The sequence below is a fragment of the Mauremys mutica genome, unplaced genomic scaffold, assembly GCF_020497125.1.
Source record: "Mauremys mutica isolate MM-2020 ecotype Southern unplaced genomic scaffold, ASM2049712v1 Super-Scaffold_100089, whole genome shotgun sequence".
Lineage (NCBI taxonomy): Eukaryota > Metazoa > Chordata > Testudines > Geoemydidae > Mauremys > Mauremys mutica.
In genome coordinates, this window is record NW_025423261.1 from 829,502 (window position 1) to 840,917 (window position 11,416).

Sequence of the window (11,416 nt, forward strand, 5' to 3'; positions counted from 1 at the left end):
TTAACCAAAACTTTGTTGCATATAATGCCATATGTATCTTTTGAATAGCAGTAATGCAACTGTAACTTTATAACTCAATTAAATTAAATAAAATGTAAGCTAATAAATTACATTTTCATCATATTTTCCAAATTAATATTATTAGTACACCCTAAATCAGGCTACATGGGACAGAGAGTTGGAGTGCAGGGGGATGAGAGCACTGGCTAGGGGGTGCAGGCTTTGGGGTGGGGTTGGAATGAGCGGTTCAGGGGGCAGTAGAGGGCTCAACTTTAGGGTAGAGAATTGGGCTGTGAGGGCTCTGGAACAAGGCCAGGAAAAAGAGACTTGAGGCATGCAGGGCCGTCCTTAGGATTTATGGTGCCCTAGGTGAGATTATTAAACTGGTGCCCCTGTGCCTGATCTGCTCTTAGCAACAGAAATATAAGCTTACACTATTGGAAAACTTGCCACATTCACGGTATTAAAACCAGTTTAACTTAATGAAGCAAACTGTAATGCTGATGCACTAGCACTAAAGAAGTAGCACTATAGAAAAAATTCTGATTTGACAGAATGATGCAAATAGTATAATTTTTTTAATTTTGTCAAAATTTTATTGGAAATTTATATGAAGAGGTATTGAAACAAAGATTTGTTTTTAATTAAAAGCAATCTTTCTGGCTTTTTTGGCTGCAAAATCAGTTTAATAAGCTGGGTTTCCAAACAGTGGGAAAATATAACCCTAGTTTTACTGCTAGGTAAAGCACAAAGTGACCAAAATGAAGTCAGCACAGCATCATCTCATCTAGATTAAGGTAGCACAGAAATGTTACAGAAGTCCTATTGTGCCTTATTTTGTTTGGAAAGACATTAGCAATAGCAGCACATTCACATGATAAAATAAATGATAAATCACTGCCTCTAAAGTTCCATCAAAAACTGACATTTTCACAGCTGTAGCATGATCTGCTGTACAGATTCTTCACAAGGAAGTGTCCCTGGCCTTTTTAACTCATAATGAATTTACTTTATGAAAGTTGGAGAAAACATTGTGAAAATGTAAAACATTGGCTGCCCAACTTCTGGGCTGGCAAAAGCTATACAGATTCACAGGAAAAAAAAAAGCAGGAGAATCTTAGTACAACATATGGTCAGTCTATACCAGGGGTCGGCAACCTTTCAGAAGTGGTGTGCCAAGTTCACTGTAACTTAAGTTTTCTCGTGCCAGTAATACACGTTAACGTTTGTAGAAGGTCTCTCTCTATGTGTATATTATATAAATAAACTATTGTTATTATCTGAGGTCCTGGCCACTGGTCCTGCTCAGGCCACTGCCAGCTGAGTAAATGGAACCCCAGACCGGCAGCGGCTGAGCGGGACTGGTGGCTGGAACCCTAGACAAGGATCCCAGGCCCTGCTCAGCCCGCTGCTGGTCTGGGGTTCTGACCACCAACTCCTGCGAGCCAGGATCCCGGCCGCCAACCCCCCTCAGCCCACTACCAGCCTGGAATTCTGCTCACCCAGGCTGGCAGGAGGCAGAGTGGGGCCGGGGGCTGGGCTCCTGACTGGCAAGGGGCCGGCAGCCGGAACCCCGGAGTAGCAGTAGGCTGAGTGCTGCCGGCACCCCAGACTGGCAGCAGACTGAGCCACTCAACCCCCCACCGGCCCTGCTCAGCCCGCCACCAGCCCACTCAGCCCGCTGCCGGCTGAGTGAATGGAACCCCAGGCTGACAGCAGGTTGAGTGGTTCAGCCGGCCTGCTCAGCCCGCTGCCAGCCTGGGGTTCCTTGGGGGTCCCCAGGCCACCAACAGGTGCTGAGTGGGGCCGACGGCCGGTATCCCAGCTGGCAATAGGGCAGCAGCCGGGACCCCAGAGCAGTGATGGGCTGAGCCACTCAGCCTGCCGCTGCGTGCCATCAAAAATCAGCTCACCTGCCACCTTTGGCACGTGTGCCATAGGTTGCCGACCCCTGCTCTATACACCAGTAAGGAGATGAGCATATTACAGTTGTTGGAGGGCTCTTATCAGGAGTAACAGGCTATAGGAAAGTCAGTCAACATTTTTTGTTTCTCTGATGAAAACTGGCCCACTCCCTGCCCCAAACCAAACCTGTCACTAATAATTGTCAACAACTTAATTTTCTGTTTTTGGCTAAGATATTGATTTTTTTTAAAAAAAATATTGAAATTGGATTCAGGATTGTTAGCAAGAATTTTTGGCAAACAAAGTTGTTAAATGACAATCTAAATGGCAACACAGTACTGCTTTCATGCTTGGCTCACCCCCCAGCCTGCTTGTCCAACAGCTGCAGTAGACCCCAAAATCCACCTCTTGGGGTGCAGAATAGCAACAGCAGCAGCAAACCCTCAGGTCCAATCACACGCCAATGGGCACCACCACCAGCCTTACGGACCATGGTGAAGTTAGCCCAGCATCTGATCTCAGGGACAGGTCACCCATGGAGCCACAGCAGCTCATCCTGCCCTGTGCAGCTCCCCCCGGATGAGATGGATCGCTGGCAGCTGCAAGCCCGGGGGAGAGGCGCTCCCCAGCTAGGGTGACCAGATCCAGATGCCCTGATTTTATAGGGCCAGTCCCGATATTTGGGGCTTTGTCTTATATAGGCACCAATTACCCCCACCTAGAGTGACCAGACAGCAAGTGTGAAAAATCAGGACAGGGGGTGGGGGTGGGGGTAAAAGGAGCCTATATAAGAAAAAGACCCCAAAATTGGGCCTGGTCCTATAAAATAGGGATATCTGCTCACCCTACCCCAACCCCCTGTCCTGATTTTTCACACATCTGGCTAACCCCATCCCAGCCCCGTGTGACATTCCAATCCTGGCTCACTGCCCAGGAAGTGAGTTACTTTCACTGTCATTCCTCAGCAGGCAGCCAGCCAGCCTCCTCCCGCCCACCTACCCCCCAGCACCTCACCCAACCCAGCCCTGACGGAGGGGAGGGAGGAGAGAGAGAGGGATCCTCCTGAGGAGAAGGGAGAAAGGAGGGGGTGCTCCATGGGGCAGGGGGGGAGAAGAATGGATGTTATGGGGGACAACAAAGGATACTGGTTCCAGAGCTGCAGAGCCTGCCTCACCTCACCTCAGCCGGGGGGAAAGAGTCACACTCACAGGTGAGCTCCCTCCCCAACCCCTCCCCCTCCCCTCCCCAGAGACCCCAGCAGCCAATCCCCTCCCTCAGACTGTGCTGCATTCGGCTCTCTCTAGGACAAAGCAGCCCTGCTCTTACATGCTGTAAGAGCCCTGCTCTTCCCATCTGTCCGGGCTCCCAGCAGAGCGGTGCCCCCAGACCTAGTGGTGCCCTAGGCAGCTGCCTATAGCTAATGACGGCCCTGGAGACATGAGAGAGAAATCAGGCTAGAGCAGAAAGTGGTTGGGGTGGGGGTGTGAAGGGTTTGAAATGCAAGGAGAAGAAAAATCTTTCTCCTGCTCCCTCTCATCAGAGCATCTAAAAACCAGATGAGAGATACCTCTCCCCCACTGCAACATCAACTCTGGTGGGCTTGGGCTGAGGGAGAATCTTCTCTCCCCAGCAGCTCCAGCACGCCTGGGTTGGATCATGGACACCTCCCCACACAGATCTGGTGTGCCTGGCCTGGGACAGGGGAGGGGCTCCTATCCTCTCCATTGGGGACATGGTGGGATGAGAGATGTGACAGGGCTTTACGGGAAATCATTATTTGCCTGATTCATGTGCCAGTCCTAGTCCTTGCTGACCCAAATGAACCATTTATCATGCATGCTGATGCCAGTTTGGAGGGTCTCGGAGCACTCTCCTACCAGGAAGTGGAAGGTAAATGTAAATCTGTGGCCTTTGCCAGCTGAGGACTGTCTGATAGCGAAACTCGCTATCCCATCCACCAGCTGCAGTTCTTGGCCTTGAAATGGGCCATGACTGAGAAATTTCCAGACTACTTGTCCGGTGCTCAGTTTCAGCTATGGACAGAGAACAATCCACTGACTTCTGTGTTAACAAGGGCTAAGCTGGATGCTACAGGGCAGAGATGGGTGGCTACTTTTGCTAGCCATAACTTCAGCATTCAATACCAATGAGTTGGTATAACAGGGAGTGTGATGTATCAGGACCACCAATTCTTGGCTGGGGGGGAGGGTGTAAGCAGGGTCAGAATGAACTCTACCCTGCCATCTGTTGGTGATGTGATGCAAAGGCATTTAGTAGCTGATGTGCATGGTCACACCCACCCCGCATTGCATGATGGGGGTGCTTGTCCAAATGGTGATTTTGGCTGGTGTGGGATCTCCAAACTCTTTCTTATTAGGGCAAGAGTAATTAAGTGTAGTAATCCTGGTGACATGAATCAAGAACAGTAGAACAGTACTTAGCAGTTCTTGATTTCAGAACTCACCCAAACCAACATAAAAATCTTTAGACAAGGCACATGGGTTCCAAACAAGAGCAAGTTAAAAGAGATTGAAAATCAATATTATTTGTGTTTTGCACCATGGGATTCTTTAGCAATCTCTAAACACATATTTTATGGTTTTCTTCTCTTTAGTTTAAATTAATAAATAAATAATTATTCTTTTTTAAATAATGTGTTATAGCATACACTGAAAATCTTCAATGTAGAAGCAGGAATTTTAGTTATACTTAAACAAGTTTTGTTTGATGGTACTTAAAAGCTAAAGTTGGTAGAAATATACCGCTGCATAAGAACCTGGTAGAAAAGTTTTGCTGGAAGAGTTAGCAGAGTGAGATTGTTAGTCACAGGTCAGTGGGTGGGTTTATGCAAATACTGGACTCTTGGACTGGAGGGAGGGCGGGGCACTCGACTTCTGTGGCACACGCACCACCTCTGCAACTAACGTTTGCTACCTCTCAGGACTAAAATACACCATGAAAGAGATCTAACGGCATAAGCTTAGGGTGAGCAACTGCAGCACTCACAGCAATTTGAAGAGATTCAAAACCGCCTCTGCCTCTGTCTTTCCACACCAGGAACAGCAGAAAGGACATCAGCAGCACCTGCAAGACACCAACAAACATCCATTTCTACCTCCCACCACAAGCGGCTGTTAGGAACCCATACCCCTTAATGGTGAGAACTTTTCAGGAGAGGGTGACGCTCTCAGGCCTCAAATGCCAGGTACAGTTACTCTGTCCTTGATCCAAAATCAACAGGAAAATACACTGGATTACTCCTGCCCCAATAAAAAAGAGACTGGGGATCCCGCAGCAGCTGAAATGACCGTTTGGACAAGCACTCCCATCATGCAATGCGGGGTGGGTGTAACCATGCAAATGACATCAGCCCCAAAAGGCCTTGACAACACATCACCAACAGATGGCAGGGCAGACTTCATACTGACCCTGCTTCAACTAGATTGTGGCAAAGATTCCAAAACACCGAACGTTAAACCTCACCAAACGCGGGTCAATCCATCCTCATCGTCGTCACCGCTCGTTATATTCCACACCTGAACGTAGCCCTCATATGGACAACATACCCTCCTAACTCAGTATCTGTACGTTAACCTTTTACCCCCCAGTCAGGGCTATTGCAGATTATGTATTCCTTATGCCGCCCGATCTTAAACTGAATTTTGCATCTCTTGGGTAAGCTGTACGTTGTTTCCTGAGCACCAGAAACTTCTATGCCGAAACTCTGTACTGTACACTTTTTTTTTCTTAGAACGTCATCTTAATAAAAAGTTGACTTTTGTTCGAGATCCCGGCTCCTGTTCCTTTGCAAGGCGTGTGCGTTCGCTCCGCGTTTTAGTCTGCTAATACTGCGGGGGGCCGATTGAGCCAGAGGTGCTTGCCTGCTGCAGACACGGATCCAAGGCTGAACCTCGTCCCTCACAAGCTTGAAAGCTTAACTGAAAACTGTTTAAGAAGTGCTCCCGTCTCCGGCACTCAGCTACCCAGCTCCCAATGGGGTCCAAACCCCAAATAGATACTTTTTACCCTGTAGAAGCTGTAAAATCCTGTGACCAGGGCAGCTGCCTAGCAGCCTGCACATCTGCCTGCCAGCGCGAGAGCGTGTAAGGCACTAATCCGGATAGTGGCGGCTAGGTGACAGGGGGAGGGCGTGAAGAACCAGCAGATTGGTGCAGTGGGAGTGTGCTGGGCCCATAACCCAGAGGTGGATGGATCAAAACCATCCTCTGCTACACATGCGCTTGCTTCTTTTCCCTCTGGGCCTTCAAGCGAGCCAGTGACCAGCAGAGCACCAAGAGCCTAGGCCATGAGGCAAGAGATGGCTGAGGCGAAGCGGCCTGCCAGGGAGCTCCCCGGCACCTCTGGCTGCCTGGGCTGAAGGCAAGAGGCAGGTCTAGGCGTGGTGAGGGCCTCCTGTCCTGGAATGAGGCTGCAGTGCTTCCTGGTCCCCTTTTCCCACCACCCCAGCAGGCGGCTGCTGCGGGAGAACACGAGGGAGGCTCTCGGGGTGCTAGGCAGCGCTGTGGGTACGCTGGAGGGTACGGATAGGCTACAGAGGGACCTAGACAAATTGGAGGATTGGGCCGAAAGAAACCTGATGAGGTTCAACAAGGACAAGTGCCCAGTCCTGCACTTAGGACGGAAGAATCCCGTGCACTGCTCCAGACTAGGGACCGAATGGCTAGGCAGCAGTTCTGCAGAAAAGGACCTAGGGGTTACAGTGGACGAGAAGCTGGATATGAGTCGACAGCGTGCCCTTGTTGTCAAGAAGGCTAACGGCATTTTGGACTGTATACGTAGGGGCATTGCCAGCAGATCGAGGGATGTGGTCGTTCCCTTCTCTTCAACGTTGGTGAGGCCTCATCTGGAGTACCGTGTCCGGTTTTGGGCCCCACACTGCAAGAAGGATGTGGAAAAACTGAAAAGAGTCCAGCATAGGGCAACAAAAGTGATTAGGGGGCTGGAAGACATGATTTATGAGGAGAGGCTGAGGGAACTGGGATTGTTTAGTCTGCAGAAGAGAAGAATGAGGGGGGAGTTGATCGCTGCTTTCAACTACCTGAAAGGGGGTTCCAAAGAGGATGGATCTAGACTGTTCTCAGGGGCACCAGATGACAGAACGAGGAGCAATGGTCCCAAGTTGCGGTGGGGAAGGTTTAGGTTGGATCTTAGGAAAACCCTTTTTCACTAGGAGGGTGGTGAAGCACTGGAATGGGTTCCCTAGGGAGGTGGTGGAATCTCCTTCCTGAGAGGTTTTTAAGGTCAGCCTTGACAAAGCCCTGGCTGGGATGATTTAGTTGGGGATTGGGTTGGACTAGATGACCTCCTGAGGTCCCTTCCAACCCTGATATTCCATGATTTGAAGCTGTTCCCGTGTATCAAGGTGAGCTGCAGCTCAGCGAACCCCAAGGATCTGAGTGAGGCGAGCTACTTTGCAGCAGAGGCAGACCAAGCAGCAGGTACAACGCGGGGTCGCACCCCGGCCGGCAGATAGAATCTCATGTGCGAGATCCCGGCTCCCCTTACTTTGCAAAGTGTGTGCGTTTGCTCCGGGTTTTAGCTGTGGGCCAAGTGCCCTCTGGCTTCTCGTCCGGGCTCCGTCCTCCATGCGCCTGGGCATCAGCGGGACTGTCTCAGGAGAGCAGCTGCCCCATCCCAATCTCCGCCCAGCCGGGGAAGGAGCAGAGGCAGCCCGGAGAAAAGACTCCTTTGAGCGCCGGAGACGGCCGGAGCATCTTATTTGCATAGCCACAGTGCATTGCGCGCAGCGAAGCGAGTCCCTGGTCGAGGGGCTGGTTTTGCTCCCTGTGTCCCCGGTTTTGATGATCCAACTCGGGCTGCCAATCGGTTCAATTCCATTTCCTCTGAAAGCTAGCGGTGTAGCGGGCTGGGAGAGTCGTCACCCTGACTTTTGGGAGCGTAGGCGGTTGCCCCGGCAGCGCCTCTGCCACGAGTTCTACATACTCTGCTTTCTCTTCAGTTTGGTGGGTGGGCCTAAAGCGACGGAAAGCCCTCCTCCAGCATGGGGTTGTGACAGCCTAGTCTCCGTAGCACAGACAGGGTGGCCACCAAGAGACAGGAACAGACAGCGAAAGCCAAAGCGGCCCCAGGGCAGGGGGCGAGGCTGCCTGTTGGACGAGGAGACCAGCTGGGACAGGCGTTTTGGACAGGCCATCCTCCCATCAAAGGAGGAAGAGCCCGAGAAGAAGGGCCGGGCAAGAAGGTACAAGCAGGCAAAGAAGCAGAGCAGGCAGGCTGCTCCCCTTAGAGCCAAAGAAGGCACCGGTCCAAGCCCCCCATAAACCAGACTAGAGAGCAGATCAGCTGCAAAAGACCAGGGAAAGCCAAGAACACAGAGAGCCTTATAAGGCCCGAGTAAAGTTTCAGAGCTGAGCTTTGCTTACAAGGAGGAATGACAAAGGTGCCCAAAAGTACAGGGTCTGTAGAAAGAGAGCACTCCCAAAGGTACAGAAAAAAAACCCTGCTTTCCTTAGGCTGTGGCTACACTTAGCACTTCAAAGCACTAAGTGTAGTCAAAGCAGCAGCGCTGGGGGAAAGCTCTCCCAGCACTGTCCGTACTCCACCTCCCTGTGGGGAATAACGTACAGCACTAGGAGCCGTTCCCAGCGCTGGTGCTTTGACCACACTGGTGCTTTGCAAATTTGTAAGTGTAGCCAAGCCCTTAGAGTCTGCTTTACAGTGCACTAAGCGTAAGAACCCACTTTTGGTTTTCTGTTGTCCCAACCAATCACCAGGGGAGAGTGCAAATGCAGTCCCCCACTATCACAAATTATGCAGTTGAGTTTCCTCCTTTTGGGGAAATCACAGGGGTCAGCACACCCCCAGTGCAATGGATGAGCCTCATTCTGGGAAAACCACCTTTGTTATTATGGTATCTCCCCTGCCAGGTAAGTATGAGTTCCTGCTGCCCGGCTGCTGCCCGCCCTCGCTCGCCCCGCACTTATAACACACGGGGCAGACCGACCGCCGGCCTCGCCTACACCGGCCCCCACTGCCGACAGCTGCCCCGACGCGTCCCCCGGAGCCCCTCCCTTCTCCACGCCGAGCTCCCGGTGCCAAGGTCGGGCCCTGCCTGGCAGCCTGCGTCCGCTCCCACAATGCTCTGCTCGCACACAGATCTGCATACCCGCTCACGTGGCTCCGCCTCTCTGTTCGGGCCCCTCCCCCTGCCCGCCCGGGCCGCCGCTCTTGCCTGCCCTGTAGCGGTAGCCGGTCCCGTCCCGGGCAGCCAGGGCAGCAGAGAGACTACGTGGCCCACCTTCTGCTGGGGAAAGAGCGCAGCTTGCGTGTCGCTTCTCTCTCGCTCTCTCTCTCTCCCCACCGGAAGCTGGTCCAATACAAGACTGACCTCCCCTGCCCTCGCAAAAAACCACCTTTCCAAACAGTCCTTTCCCAGCCCCCTAATTCTGCTTTCACACCCTGGGACGATCTCCTCTCTTTGTCTCTCCCCCACCAGGTAAAGCAGAGATGGAGGCAACTTCAGCCACTGGAGACAGCCCCAGCGAGCGCTGCAGCCCGCCCCCGGGTGCGGGGGGGTGTTTGCAGACACAGGAAGGGAGCAGCTGGGAGCGGTGGGTGCTGGGAAGAAGGAGGCAGGAGAACAAATCCCAGAGATGGGACATGGGGCAGCTCCTGGGGGCGGGGCTCTGGCACAGCCCGGGGGCGGGGCAGCTCCTGGGGGTGGGGCTCTGGCACAGACGGGGGCGGGGCAGCTCCTGGGGGCGGGGCAGCTCCTGGGGGCGGGGCTCTGGCACAGCCCAGGGGCGGGGCAGCTCCGGGGGGCGGGGCTCTGGCACAGCCCGGGGGTGGGGCAGCTCCTGGGGGCGGGGCTCTGGCACAGCCCGGGGGCGGGGCAGCTCCTGGGGGCGGGGCTCTGGCACATTGTGACGCAGGAGCCCGGGCTCAGCCGCTGCTCCCTGGTGGCCACGTGCTGCCAGCAGCGCTGGAGCCGCCCGAGCCGGAGCGGAGCCGCTGGTCTCCGCTGCAGCCGGGATCTGCCCCCGGCCCCGCTGGGATCCAGGTGGGGACAGAGCCTGGGGCCCGGGGGTTCCCCGTTGTGTGGCTGGCGGGGGCGGGAGGGGAGGGAGAAGCCGGAGCTGCAGGCGGGGGAAGGGCAGTGGGGCAGGCGGGGGTTGAACGGTCTCTGTGCAGCCGGGAAAGTCTAGGGGGAGAGTGTGTGTGAGTCGGGGGGGGGAGATACCTGCATCCTTCTCCTGTCTGTGCCACTTCCCTCCCCAGCACTGGTAACAAGTCTCTCTGGTTCTCCCCCTTTTCTCTCCACTCACCACACAGGACTGTCAAACCCAAGGAGATTCCCTCGTTTTTCCTAAAATTATTGACTCTCTAGTCTCTTATTTTTCCCAATTTTTGCCATAATTCTCAAATGTCAATTTAATTTCTCCTCATATTTGGGGGGGGGCTTCCCCCCATCCCCCATTTCATCTGCAGCAATTCGTCCTTGTTTGGGTGGGAAATTGTTGCCCTGAGTCATTCCCCAAAAGGGATGGGGGTTACTGGGTGCTGTTTGGGGGAGCCCTGAGACACAGCTCCCTCTGGGGTGGAGATGGGGTGGCCGTTCTCTGCCAGCCACAGGGCATGGCTGGGGCACAGGTGGGGAAGGAGGAACCAGTGTCCCCTATGGAGCCTGCCCAGCCCCTTTGGTTCTGCTCCTTTCTAGCATTTTGTTCAGAGACTTTATTACGGCGGAGGCTGAAAAATGTCTGTGGATTTAGCCCTGGCAGGAGGGGTCAGGTCTACACTGTAATAAAGAGATCAAGCATTTCCCAGCATGGCAGAGTCTCGGATGTCTGTCTGCAGGGAAAGGGCCTGGGGGAATTGTGATGTGAAATGAACTAAAGCCTGTTCTGAAACTCCCACAACTGCCCTTCTCGCCCTGCCAGGCTGCTGAATGACGCCCACGTCTTGCTCCGGTTCATCCCATCCTCCCGTGGGACAGGGGAGAGAAATGGCTGCAGTGGAGCCAGCCCAGGTAGGGGTTATTGGGGGGCTGCTGGTGGGTTCCTACTGGAGGGAGAGGGGCTGTAAATACTGAAGAGGTGGCAACTTCTGGGGAGTTAGGTCTGGAGGGGGCAGGGAATACCCTGGGTGAAGAAAGGGAGGGGGACAGAGTGTGACAAACCTGCTGGGACTTGTTTAACGTTGGCCCTGATCCTCAGAACAAAGGCTTGGATGTTGGGGGAGAAAATTCCCTAATTTTAAAACAGGAAATAGACACACAAACCCCCTGGGCAGGGCGGGGAAAACTGACCAGACTTCTGGTGCTGAACCCTCAACCTGCTAGCCAGAGGCTAGTGTGACATGGAAAGGTAGGAAGGTGTAGGGAAGATGTCTCAGCCCCTCATATCCAGCTGCTGACGTTGGAGAGGGTGTTAGGTTCCCTACATGGGGTTGTATCAGCCTCTGGCTCGTAACCATGTGATGGATCTGCTGGCAGAGACAAGGGGTCTCTCTTTGTTCTTTTACCGTGATG

At 53.3% G+C, this 11,416-nt stretch overlaps 1 non-coding gene across 1 annotated transcript; it reads right to left on the bottom strand.

Moving 5' to 3' along the window:
• Positions 1 to 8,659: 8,659 nt before the first annotated feature.
• LOC123358552 lies at positions 8,660 to 8,821 on the bottom strand. The gene has a single exon (XR_006575754.1). It is a non-coding gene; the product is annotated as a U1 spliceosomal RNA (small nuclear RNA).
• Between the last annotated feature and the right edge of the window lie 2,595 nt (positions 8,822 to 11,416).